Source organism: Lolium rigidum, chromosome 3 (assembly GCF_022539505.1).
Source record: "Lolium rigidum isolate FL_2022 chromosome 3, APGP_CSIRO_Lrig_0.1, whole genome shotgun sequence".
NCBI lineage: Eukaryota > Viridiplantae > Streptophyta > Magnoliopsida > Poales > Poaceae > Lolium > Lolium rigidum.
In genome coordinates this window covers 315,544,505-315,557,351 of record NC_061510.1, presented here as the reverse complement: position 1 = coordinate 315,557,351, position 12,847 = coordinate 315,544,505, and positions in this window count along the sequence as shown.

The following is a 12,847-nucleotide window of genomic DNA, read 5'->3' as shown; positions in this document are numbered from 1 at the left end:
ATCTACAATCTTAGAAGTTATTGTCACTCTTCCGAAAACTAGAGGCATGAACCTACTAACGAGCACAAATACTCCCTCTTGAAGTCACAAGCATCTAGTTGGCCGGAGTATCTACTAGCAACTAGAGAGCATGCAAGATCACAAATAACATATGGCAAGAATATATAATCGATCTCAACATAGTATACAATATTCATCGGATCCCAACAAACACAACATGTACCATTACATAAAGATGATGTTGATCTTGTAGGGCAGCTCACAAGATCTAAACAAGAGGCACAAATTGGAGAAGACAACCATCTAGCTAATGCTATGGACCCATAATCCAGGGATGAACTACTCACGCATCACTTCGGAGGCGGGCATGGCGATGTAGATGCCTCCGGCTATGATTTCCCCTCCGGCGGGGTGCCGGGAAGAGCTTCGGACCCCTCCCGAGCTAGGGTCTTCAATGGCGGCCGCGATGGAGCTTTTCGTGGATGGAGGCTCGGGTATTCAGGGTTTTCCCGAGATCGTGAATAAATAGGCAGAAGGGCGAGGCTCGAGTGGAGGCCCACACCACCCCTAGGAGCGGCTAGGGCCAGGTCGCGCCTAGGGATGGTCCGGCCGCCCGCTACCTTTCTTTGACCCCTCGGACTCGCCTTTGTTACGGGAAAATATTGACTTCGGGTTTTGTTTCGTCCAATTCCGAGAAAATTTCATGTACAACTTTTCCGAAATACAAAACAGCGTAAAACGTAGGAACTGGCACCGTGGCATCTTGTTAATAGGTTAGATCCGGAAAATGTATAAAAGTGCAACGAAGTACGAGCAAAACATATATAAATTGGTGTAAAACAAGCATGGAGCATCAAAAATTATAGATACGTTTGAGACGTATCATTGAGGCATGAAGTAAATATCATAGATCCGTCGAACTTTGCTTGACCGTCATGCGCACATACCACTCTTTAACTAATGTCTTGATGGAAAGCACGCATGAACATAGGGGGACTGCGGTTTAAACTTATTGAGCTATCCCTCCCCCCATAATGCATAAAGCAATCAAAAACATGCTCTATTTGTCAATCAAGTGACTAATGAGCTTCATGTTGAGTCTTAGTTGTGAGTCCTAGATACATCTACACGACCTCACGCTATTATACTCTTACACGGTGGCCTCATCCACCAACCTCCTCCTTGAGGAGTTTTTGTGTTCTCTTTGGTTCTTCTTGATTTTCTTTGAGATTTTTTTTGCTTTCTTTTCCATTTGCATTTGGTTTTGGTTTTTGTTTTTCTTTATGTTTCCTTGTGGGAGATTCACCCACGCTTGGCTTTTCATGTTGATTCTTGCAAGCTTGGTTGAGTAGTACCTTACCAGTTTCTTCATCTAATCCCAAGCCATTCCCTACCTCTTGAGACATTTCCATCTAAAAGCACAAGCCTACACCATAATCTGGGTTTACTGAATTTTGGCAACCGGTACTACTCGTGGTCGGGCCGGTACTACCGCCCTTAGTGTCCCGACGACCGTTCGGATTTTCCCCCGGAGTGGTACTACCGCTTGTTATACGGTTACACCGCGAAGCGGTGCTACCGCCTTCGCGACCGGTACTACCGCTTTCGACCTTGACTTAAGGTACCGGGTAGGGACGGATCTATCAAACCCCCCACTTTTCCCAACCCACCTCTAGTCATCTGGGTTTCCTGAATTTTGGCAACTGGTACTACTCGTGGTCGGCCGGTACTACCGCCCTCGCTGTCCCGACGACCGTTAGGATTTTCCCCCGGAGCGGTACTACCGCTTGTTATACCGGTTAAGTACCGCGAAGCGGTGCTACCGCTCGCGACCGGTACTACCGCTTCCGACCTTGACTTAAGGTACCGGTAGGGACGGATCTATCAAACCCCCACTTTTCCCAACCCACCTCTAGTCAAAGGCGGCGCCCAAGCTCAAGGAACCCGAGGAGACTAGCCCCGATCTCCTCCTCCGGCCATCCCCGGCCAAATCTCCTCCGTTGAGAAGCTTCCCCACCTTATTCTCCGCCATTGCCTCCGGTATGAACTCGAACTCCCTCTCTAGGGTTTGTTGGATTCCCTACATGAATAGGCTAGGGTTTGTTCGAGTTCTTGGTGGAGATTCATCCTAGAAGGCTTTTACATGCGTAGGGATACTAGCTAGCAACATCTTGTGAAGTTTGTGCCTCAATGCCATGGACCAAAAACTAGATCTAGTGGTGTTGTGCTCGAGCGGTAGTACCGGTCATCTTGACCGGTACTACTGGTTCGAACCGGTACTACTGGACCTAGTTGCGGTACTACCGCTTCATGCAAAATTTAACACTGTTGCTTGTTAGTGTCCTATGTGTTGCAACTCCAGGGCTTGTGCACTTAACCCCTATTCCCTCTACAATCTCTCGCTGTTCACGGAGTTCGTCCAAGCTCAGTGGTCCGATACGTCTAAAACGTATCTATAATTTTTGATGCTACATGCTTGTTTTACACCAATTCATATATGTTTTGCTTACACTTCGATGCACTTTTATATGATTACCGGCACTAACCTATTAACAAGATGCCATAGTGCCAGTTCCCTGTTTTTCTGCCGTTTTTTATTTCAGAAAAGTTGTACAGGAAATATTCTTGGAATTGGACGAAATAAAAGCCGAAGTCAATATTTTACCGAAACGAAGACAGAGTCCGGAGGGGGGACAAAGTGGCGCCACAGGGCGGCCAGACCACCCCATGGCGCGGCCTGGGTGTGGCCCGCGCCTAGGGGTGATGCGCCCCCCAGGCGGCCACCGACCTCGCCTCCTCCGCCTATTTATTCACGATCTCGGGAAAACCCTTTATACACGAGACTCCATCCACTAAAAGTTCCTTCGCGGTCGCCATCGCAGAACCCATCTCGGGGGTTCTGAAACTCTTCCCGGCACCCTGCCGGAGGGGGAAATCATCGCCGGAGGCATCTAGATCGCCATGCCCGCCTCCGAAGTGATGCGTGAGTAGTTCATCCCTGGACTATGGGTCCATAGCAGTAGCTAGATGGTTGTCTTCTCCAATTTGTGCCTCATGTTTAGATCTTGTGAGCTGCCCTACAAGATCAAGATCATCTTTATGTAATGGTACATGTTGTGTTTAATTGATGGGATCCGATGAATATTGTATACTATGTTGAGATCGATTATATATTCTTGTCATATGTTATTTGTGATCTTGCATGCTCTCCGTTGCTAGTAGATACTCTGGCCAACTAGATGCTTGTGACTCCAAGAGGGAGTATTTATGCTCGATAGTAGGTTCATGCCTCTAGTTTTCTGTAAGAGTGACAATAACTTCTAAGATTGTAGATGTGTTGTTGCTACTAGGGAGAAAACAACAATGTGTTATCCAAGGGTAATTCTATTGTTTAATTTACACACATTGCTTAATGCGATAATCTGTTGCTTGGAACTTAATACTGGAAGGGGTTCGGACGATAACCGGAAGGTGGATTATTAGTCATAGACGCAGTTGGATTACGGACTATGTATTATGTTGTAATGCCCAAACAAATCTCATAGTAATCATCCTGTCATGTATGGTCGATATTCTGTCAATTGCCGAGCTGTAATTTGTTCACCCAGTATGCTATTTATCTTTATGGAGAGACACCTCTAGTGAACTGTGGACCCCGGTCCTTTCCTTTACACTGATAAATTCAACCACCGCAATCGTGTTATGTTTACTTACTATAATTCTTGTTCTCTTTAATTACTGCAAACATCTCTTTCCACTCGATACGTCTAATCCTTTGTGTTCAGCAAACCGGTGAGATTGACAAGCTCGCTGCAAGTTGGGGCAAAGTACTTTGGTTGTGTTGTGTGCAGGTTCCACGTTGTTGCTGACGCCGGTAGTGTGCCCTGCCACTAGTCAGCTAGCAACACCTTCAGAAGTCACGCCTTTCTCCTACTGTTCGATTAAACCGTGGTTTCGTACTGAGGGAAAACTTGATGCTGGGCTCATCACACCTTCCTCTTGGGGTTTCCCAACCGCTTCCACAACAACGCTCGCCAAGATTGCTCGGCGCCATCACCGGAGCACCATCAAGATGTTCGGCGCCGTTGTCGGGGATCGAAGAAAAGTTACACCACGAGAGATTTCCAACTCCCACGGCAATCTACCACAGCAAGATTTTCTCGGCGCCGTTGTCGGGAAGAAAGAGGATTTCTGCAAGGGGAGTTTCTCATCTCCAATCTCTTTACTTTGTTATATATTTACTTAGTTTACTTTATTTTGTTTTGTTTGCTTTATCATATCAAAAACACAAAAAAATTAGTTCTGTTTGTAGTCGTCATCATAGCAAAAACCAAAAAAAAATAGTTTCTATTATAGTCTGTTATTTCGTTGTTTAGTTTTAATTTTGCTAAAATGGGTTCCGCTGAAAATACTAAGTTGTGTGATTTTACTACCAGCAACAACAATGATTTTATTTGTACACCTATTGCTCCACCTACTCCCGAAGCAGCCTTCTATGAAATTAAACCTGTTTTATTAAATCTTGTTATGAAAGAGCAATTTTCTGGTGTTAGTACTGAAGATGCCGCTTCTCACCTTAATAATTTTGTTGAACTTTGTGAGATGCAAAGGTATAAGGATATAGATGGTGGAATTATTAAACTGAAATTGTTTCCTTTCTCTTTCAGAGGGAAAGCTAAATATTGGTTGCTATCTTTGCCTAGAAATAGTATTGATTCTTGAGTTAAATGCAAAGATGCTTTTATTGGAAAATATTATCCTCCTGCTAAGATCATATCTTTGAGAAGCGACATAATGAAATTTAGAAAATTTCATAATGAACATGTTGCTCAAGCTTGGGAAAGAATGAAATCTTTGGTAAAGAATTGTCCCACTCATGGACTGACTACTTGGATGATCATCCAAACTTTTTATGCAGGACTAAAATTTTCTTCAAGAAATCTCCTAGATTCAGATGCTGGAGGTACCTTTATGTCCATTACTTTGGGGGCTGCAACTAAATTACTTGATGATATGATGATAAATTATTCTGAATGGCACACCGAGAGAGCTCCACAAGGTAAGAAGGTAAATTCTGTCGAAGAAACCTCCTCCTTGAGTGATAAAATTGATACTATTATGTCTATGCTTGTTAATGGTAAAGCTCATGTTGATCCAAATAATATTCCGTTAGCTTCTTTGGTTGCTCAAGAAGAGCATGTTGATGTGAATTTCATTAAAAACAACAATTTCAACAACAATGCTTATAGGAATAATTTTGGTAGCAACAATTATAGGCCACATCCTTCTAATAATGGTAATGCTTATGGAAACTCTTATGGTAATTCCTACAACAACAATAAAAGTCCACCCTATGATCTTGAATTCATGCTTAAGGATTTTATTAGTAAACAAACTGCTTTCAATAAAACTGTTGAGGAAAAGCTTGGCAAAACTAATATTCTTGCTTCTAAAGTTGATAGCCTTGCTCATGATGTCGATTTTCTTAAATTAAAGTTTTTGCTCATGATGTTAAAGAAAGTAAAACTTTGAATGCCATTCAAGTTAGAATTGATGAAAATGTTAGGATGTTGGAGGAATTGCATGCTAGGTGGAAAAGAGAAGATGAAATTGCTAGAAATAATAATTTGACTAAATATTTTACCATCACCACCACCAGTAGTAATGAAGTTTCAAATGCTAGCCACTCTCCTACTATTAATGGTAAAATAAATGGTGTAGGAGAAGTCCCCACTGCTTCTACAAAATTGCCTAGAACAACTAAAACTCGCTTCCGATAAGTGTGCTGAAATTTTTCGGATTATGGGAGACAAGAGTCCTTTCACCTTTGATAAAAATGAGTTTGATTTTGATTATTGCAATATCTCTGAAGTAATTAAGTTCTTACAAAAGATTGCTAGAAGTCCTAATGCTAGTGCTATAAATATGGCTTTTACAAAGCACATTACAAATGCTCTTATGCAAATTAGAGTAGAGAAATTAAAATGTGAAGCCTCTATTTCTAAAAAGTTAGAAGATGGCTGGGAGCCCATCATTAAGATAAAAATAGATGGTTTTGATTGCAATGCTTCTTGTCCAATTATATTGGAAAGACCGTTTCTTAGAACTGTTGGTGCTGCTATTGATAAGAGAGATGGGATTATTAAATATCAATTCCCACTCAAGAACGGTATGGAACACTTCCCTCGAAAAAGAAATAAGTCACCTTACGACTCTATTATTAGAACAAATTATGATGTTGATGCTTCTTCACTTGATATTACTTGATGCTCGCTCTTTTCTCGCGCCTAGTCGAAAGGCGTTAAAGAAAAGTACTCTTGGGAGATAACCCATGTTTATTTTCTGTAATTTTTCTTTTTGTTGAGTCTTGGAAGTTATTACCTCTATAATAATGTCTCCTTACCCCATTTTTATTTCATTTTTGTGCCAACAATAGCCTCTAATAGGAAGAAAGTAAGATTTGGGGAAGTTGTTGTCTCGAAAACGGATTTTGTGTCTGTTACCATAAAAATTCGTAAAAATAGCCGGAGCGGAATTTTGAGCTGTCATTTTTTTGCATATGCCCCGAGTTATTATCTAAATTTCGTTACTTGACCACTTTTCGAGATAAGCAACATAAATTTTCGAAAAATCGATCTTTACTCGCTCGTTCGTTTTGACAGATTTCGCACTATTTGCATTTGCCTCTTAAATCTCTTTACTTTTTGAGTTCTTTTGATCAAAGATATTTTTTAAAGGTTGCTACAGTAGCTAATGCCCTAATAGATGTTTGATATATGTTAGTACTGAACCCAAGTGGATTTGTTTATTTTGATTGTACTAATGCTTGCTAATAGAGAATTGTGTGAAGTTTTGTATGAAGGAAGTTTTCAAGTGTAGGGAGAGAACAATGATGTGATGAGATGAAGAATGGACAAAAGCTAAAGCTTGGGTATGCCCCTGCACCCCAAGAAATATCCAAGAGGTACAAGCGTCAAAGCTTGGGGATGCCCAAGGCATCCCCTCTTCATCAACAAAGCAACAAGTCATCTTTCTATGAGCTATATTTTATTGCTTCATACGCTATGTGTTGTTCTTGGAGTGTCTTTATTTTTGTTTTTTGTTTTGTTTTGTTTGTTGTAGCATATGTTGGATCCAGGCATATTTGTTTTGGAGAAAGACCCACTCCGTTTTAATTGCATAAAACGCTCTAGTTTTCGTTGTTATTGTTCTGCGAGTGTTCTAGTTTGCTAGTATTCTTTATTTATGTATTATTAGCTCTCTGGTCCATATTGTATTCATCTCCGAGAGTTATTTCAAATAAGTTGATTGGTGTTGGATACGAGTAAAATATTTCATGACTATAGTGATGCAAAAGAAAGCTTGTCTAGATCGTGGCATAGACTTTGGCATGTCATATTGGATGTTATTCTTGTCATATGGTTAGTCTTTATTGTTGTAACATGAATTGTCTCAAATGTCTGAGAGTGCATAATGTGTCATTGAAAGAATCATGTGTTGTTTCCATCATAAAAGCATAATATTGTGGTATTCTCCTTTGATGCTTTATTGGGTTGACTTGGCGCATGTTTATACCATGTTATGACTATAACCAGTCAACTTAAGCCTTTATGATCATTTAGTTTTTGACTTGTAATATCACTTTATGCTTTGATTGATAATGTTTTGTCGCTATGCATGATTATGACCATTATTGCTCTCTTAGTTGGTCGCTCCCGATCTTTTGCCACTTTCGCCTGTGCTGAGTATGAACTCTTCTCGTGCATCCAACCACCAAGAAACAAAGTTTGCCAATTGTGTCCACCATATCTACCTAGTAGCATTATTGCTATTCCAACTAATTCATCATGTTTTTATTTATCTTCCAAATTAAATTTTGGCATGAGAAAATTAGTCAGTAAAGCTCTCATGAACTTGATGGCACATTTACTTTCTTGCACTTAATAAATTTGATCATTGTGCATATCTTATGAAGTTTATATGGTTTAAAATTGTGATTTGGGAGTTAGTATAACCATGATTTCATGGGGAAAACTTTCGACATTGCACTTATATTTAGTTGATGTCATGTTCTTTTGTTTATGGATGCCTAGCGTTGCGAAATAAAATGGAAATATGTAAGTCCATGGAGTTCGTATATGAGTTAGAGAAACTCCTGGGCCGCTAATCTAAGCCATGCATCATTCATGGTGGAAATTTACAGCTAAACCATAGTGAGCATTCTATGAAGCATTTTCAATAAAAAGCTATACCCATAGTAAATTAAAAATTGCTGAGATGCTCATTATCTATTTGTCTTGTCATTTTGGCATGTGATTGCTCTTACAAGAGTACCTCCATATCATCGGGCAAGAGGTACCTGATACGTCTCTGACGTATCGATAATTTCTTATGTTCTATGCCATATTGATTGATGATACCTACATGTTTTATGCACACTTTATGTCATATTCGTGCATTTTACGGAACTAACCTATTAACAAGATGCCGAAGAGCCGGTTCCTGTTTTACTGCTGTTTTTGGTTTCAGAAATCCTAGTAACGAAATATTCTCGGAATTGGACGAAATCGAAGACCCGGGTTCCTATTTTCACCGGAAGCATCCGGAACACCGGGAAGGACCGGAGGAGGGCACACGGGCCCCCGGACCATAGGCCGGCGCGGCCCGGGCCCCGGCCGCGCCGCCATATGGTGTGGCCCCCTCGTCGGCCCCCGACTCTGCCCTTCCGCCTACTTAAAGCCTCCGTCGCGAAAGCCACGATGCGAAAAACCACGATACGGAAAACCTTCCGGAGCCGCCGCCATCGCGAAGCCAAGATGCGGGGGACGGGAGTCTCTGTTCCGGCACCTGCCGGAGCGGGCAAGTGCCCCGGAAGGCTTCTCCATCGACACCGCTGCCATCTCCACCGCCATCTTCATCACCGCTGCTTGCTCCCATGAGGAGGGAGTAGTTCTCCATCGAGGCTCGGGGCTGTCTCGGTAGCTATGTGGTTCATCTCTCTCCTATGTACTTCAATACAATAATCTCATGAGCTGCCTTACATGATTGAGATTCATATGATGATGCTTGTAATCTAGATGTCACTATGCTAGTCAAGTGAGTTTTACCTATGTGATCTCCGGAGACTCCTTGTCCCACGTGTGTAAAGGTGACGAGTGTGTGCACCGTGTGGGTCTCTTAGGATATATTTCACGAGAATACTTATTCATTGTTGAATGGCATAGTGAGGTGCTTATTTATATCTCTTTATGATTGCAATGTGTTTGTATCACAATTTATCTATGTGCTACTCTAGCAATGTTATTAAAGTAGTTTTATTCCTCCTGCATGTGTGCAAAGGTGACGAGTGTGTGCACCGTGTTAGTACTTGGTTTATGCTATGATCATGATCTCTTGTAGATTGCGAAGTTAACTATTGCTATGATAATATTGATGTGATCTATTCCTCCTACATATGCATGAAGGTGACGAGTGTGCATGCTATGCTAGTACTTGGTTTAGTCTTTTGATCTATCTTACACTAAAGGTTACTAAAATATGAGCATTATTGTGGAGCTTGTTAACTCCGGCATTGAGGGTTCGTGTAATCCTACGCAATGTGTTCATCATCCAACAAAAGTGTAGAGTATGCATTTATCTATTCCGTTATGTGATCAATGTTGAGAGTGTCCACTAGTGAAAGTCTATTCCCTAGGCCTTGTTCCTAAATACTGCTATCGTTGCTTGTTTCTTGTTTCTTTGCGTTACTACTTGTTGTGTTACTACTGCTTGTTTACTCGTCCTGGGCAAAGCACTTTTCGGTGCCGTTGCTACTACTTATTTATACCACCTGTATTTCACTATCTCTTCGCCGAACTAGTGCACCTATTAGGTGTGTTGGGGACACAAGAGACTTCTTGCTTTGTGGTTGCGGGGTTGCATGAGAGGGATATCTTTGACCTCTTCCTCCCCGAGTTCGATAAACCTTGGGTGATCCACTTAAGGGAAACTTGCTGCTCGTTCTACAAACCTCTGCTCTTGGAGGCCCAACACTGTCTACAAGAATAGAAGCTCCCGTAGGCATCAAGCACTTTTACGGCGCCGTTGCCGGGAGGAAAGGTAAAAGGCACTCATACTCCGGTTCCAGGTAACGAGTACTTTTACGGCGCCGTTGTGTGTGTGCTCGAAGCTATTTCCTTTAGATCCTGCAATTGCATCTTTTTGTTTCTTGTTTACACTAGTTTGGCATAATGGACAACAATGAGCTTCTTATTCTATTTCCTGATTTAAAACATGGATTGTTTGATGCGAAAATTAAAAAACCTATGGAATCTTATTTGCATGCTTGGTAGTAATATTAGTATGAACGCTTTGAACACCATTGTTGATAATAATGTAGAAAGTTCTAAGCTTGGGGAAGCTGGTTTTCATGATCTTTTTAGTCCCCCAAGCATTGAGGAGAAAATTTTCTTTGATGATACTTTGCCTCCTATTTATGATGATTATAATAGTGGTCTTTTGGTACAACCTACTATGGAGAGTAAATTTTATTGTGATTATACTATGCCTCCTACACTTGATGAGAATAATAATGATAGCTACTTTGTTGAATTTGCTCCCACTATTACTAATAAAATTGATTATGCTTATGTGGAGAGTAATAATTTTATGCATGAGACTCATGATAAGAATGCTTTATGTGATAGTTATATTGTTGAGTTTGCTCATGATGCTACTGAAAGTTATTATGAGAGAGGAAAATATGGTTGTAGAAATTTTCATGTTACTAAAACACCTCTCTATGTGCTGAAATTTTTGAAGCTACACTTGTTTTATCTTCCTATGCTTGTTACTTTGCTCTTCATGAACTTGTTTATTTACAAGATTCCTATGCATAGGAAGCATGTTAGACTTAAATGTGTTTTGAATTTGCCTCTTGATGCTCTCTTTTGCTTCAAATACTATTTCTTGCGAGTGCATCATTAAAGCTGTTGAGCCCATCTTAATGGCTATAAAGAAAGAACTTCTTGGGAGATAACCCATGTGTTATTTTGCTACAGTACTTTGTTTTATATTTGTGTCTTGGAAGTTGTTTACTACTGTAGCAACCTCTCCTTATCTTAGTTTTATGTTTTGTTGTGCCAAGTAAAGTCTTTGATAGTAAAGTAAATACTAGATTTGGATTACTGCGCAGTTCCAGATTTCTTTCTTTGTCACGAATCTGGGTCTAATTCTCTGTAGGTAACTCAGAAAATTACGCCAATTTACGTGAGTGATCCTCGGATATGTACGCAACTTTCATTCAATTTGGGCATTTTCATTTGAGCAAGTCTGGTGCCCTTTTAAAATTCGTCTTTACGGATCATTACTGTTTTGACAGATTCTGCCTTTTATTTCGCATTGCTTCTTTATGCTGTGTTGGGTGGATTTCTTTGTTCCATTACCTTCCGGTAGCTTTGAGCAATGTCCGGAAGTGTTAAGAATGATTGTGTCACCTCTGAACATGTGAGTTTTTGATTATGCACTAACCCTCTAATGAGTTTGTTTCGAGTTTGGTGTGGAGGAAGTTTTCAAGGGTCAAGAGAGGAGGATGATATACTATGATCAAGGAGAGTGAAAGCTCTAAGCTTGGGGATGCCCCGGTGGTTCACCCCTGCATATTCTAAGAAGACTCAAGCGTCTAAGCTTGGGGATGCCCAAGGCATCCCCTTCTTCATCGACAACATTATCGGGTTCCTTCTCTTGAAACTATATTTTTATTCGGCCACATCTTATGTACTTTGCTTGGAGCGTCGGTGTGTTTTTGTTTTTGTTTTTGTTTGAATAAATGCTTGTGTGGGAGAGAGACACGCTCAGCTGGTTCGTATGAACACATGTGTTCTTAGCTTTTAATTTTCATGGCGAAGTTTCTTCTTCGTTAAATTGTTATATGGTTGGAATTGGAAAATGATACATGTAGTAACTCTAAAATGTCTTGGATAATTTGATACTTGGCAATTGTTGTGCTCATGTTTAAGCTCTTGCATCATATACTTTGCACCCATTAATGAAGAAACACTTAGAGCTTGCTAATTTGGTTTGCATATTTGGTTTCTCTAGAGTCTAGATAACATCTAGTATTGAGTTTTGAACAACAAGGAAGACGGTATGGAGTCTTATAATGTTTACCATATGTCTTTTATGTGAGTTTTGCTTTGTACCGTTCATCCTTGTGTTTGTTTCAAATAACCTTGCTAGCCTAAACCTTGTATCGAGAGGGAATACTTCTCATGCATCCCAAATACTTGAGCCAACCACTATGCCATTTGTGTCCACCATACCTACCTACTACATGGTATTTATCAGCCATTCCAAAGTAAATTGCTTGAGTGCTACCTTTAAAATTCCATCATTCACCTTTGCAATATATAGCTCATGGGACAAATAGCTTAAAAACTATTGTGGTATTGAATATGTACTTATGCACTTTATCTCTTATTAAGTTGCTTGTTGTGCGATAACCATGTTTACAGGGACGCCATCAACTATTCTTTGTTGAATATCATGTGAGTTGCTATGCATGTCCGTCTTGTACGAAGTAAGAGAGATCTACCACCTTCATGGTTGGAGCATGCATATTGTTAGAGAAGAACATTGGGCCGCTAACTAAAGCCATGATTCATGGTGGAAGTTTCAGTTTGGACATATATCCTCAATCTCATATGAGAATAATAATTGTTGCCACATGCTTATGCATTAAAGAGGAGTCCATTATCATGTTGTCCATGTTGTCCCGGTATGGATGTCTAAGTTGAGAATAATCAAAGCGAGAAATCCAAAATGCGAGCTTTCTCCTTAGACCTTTGTACGAGGCGGCATGGATGTACCC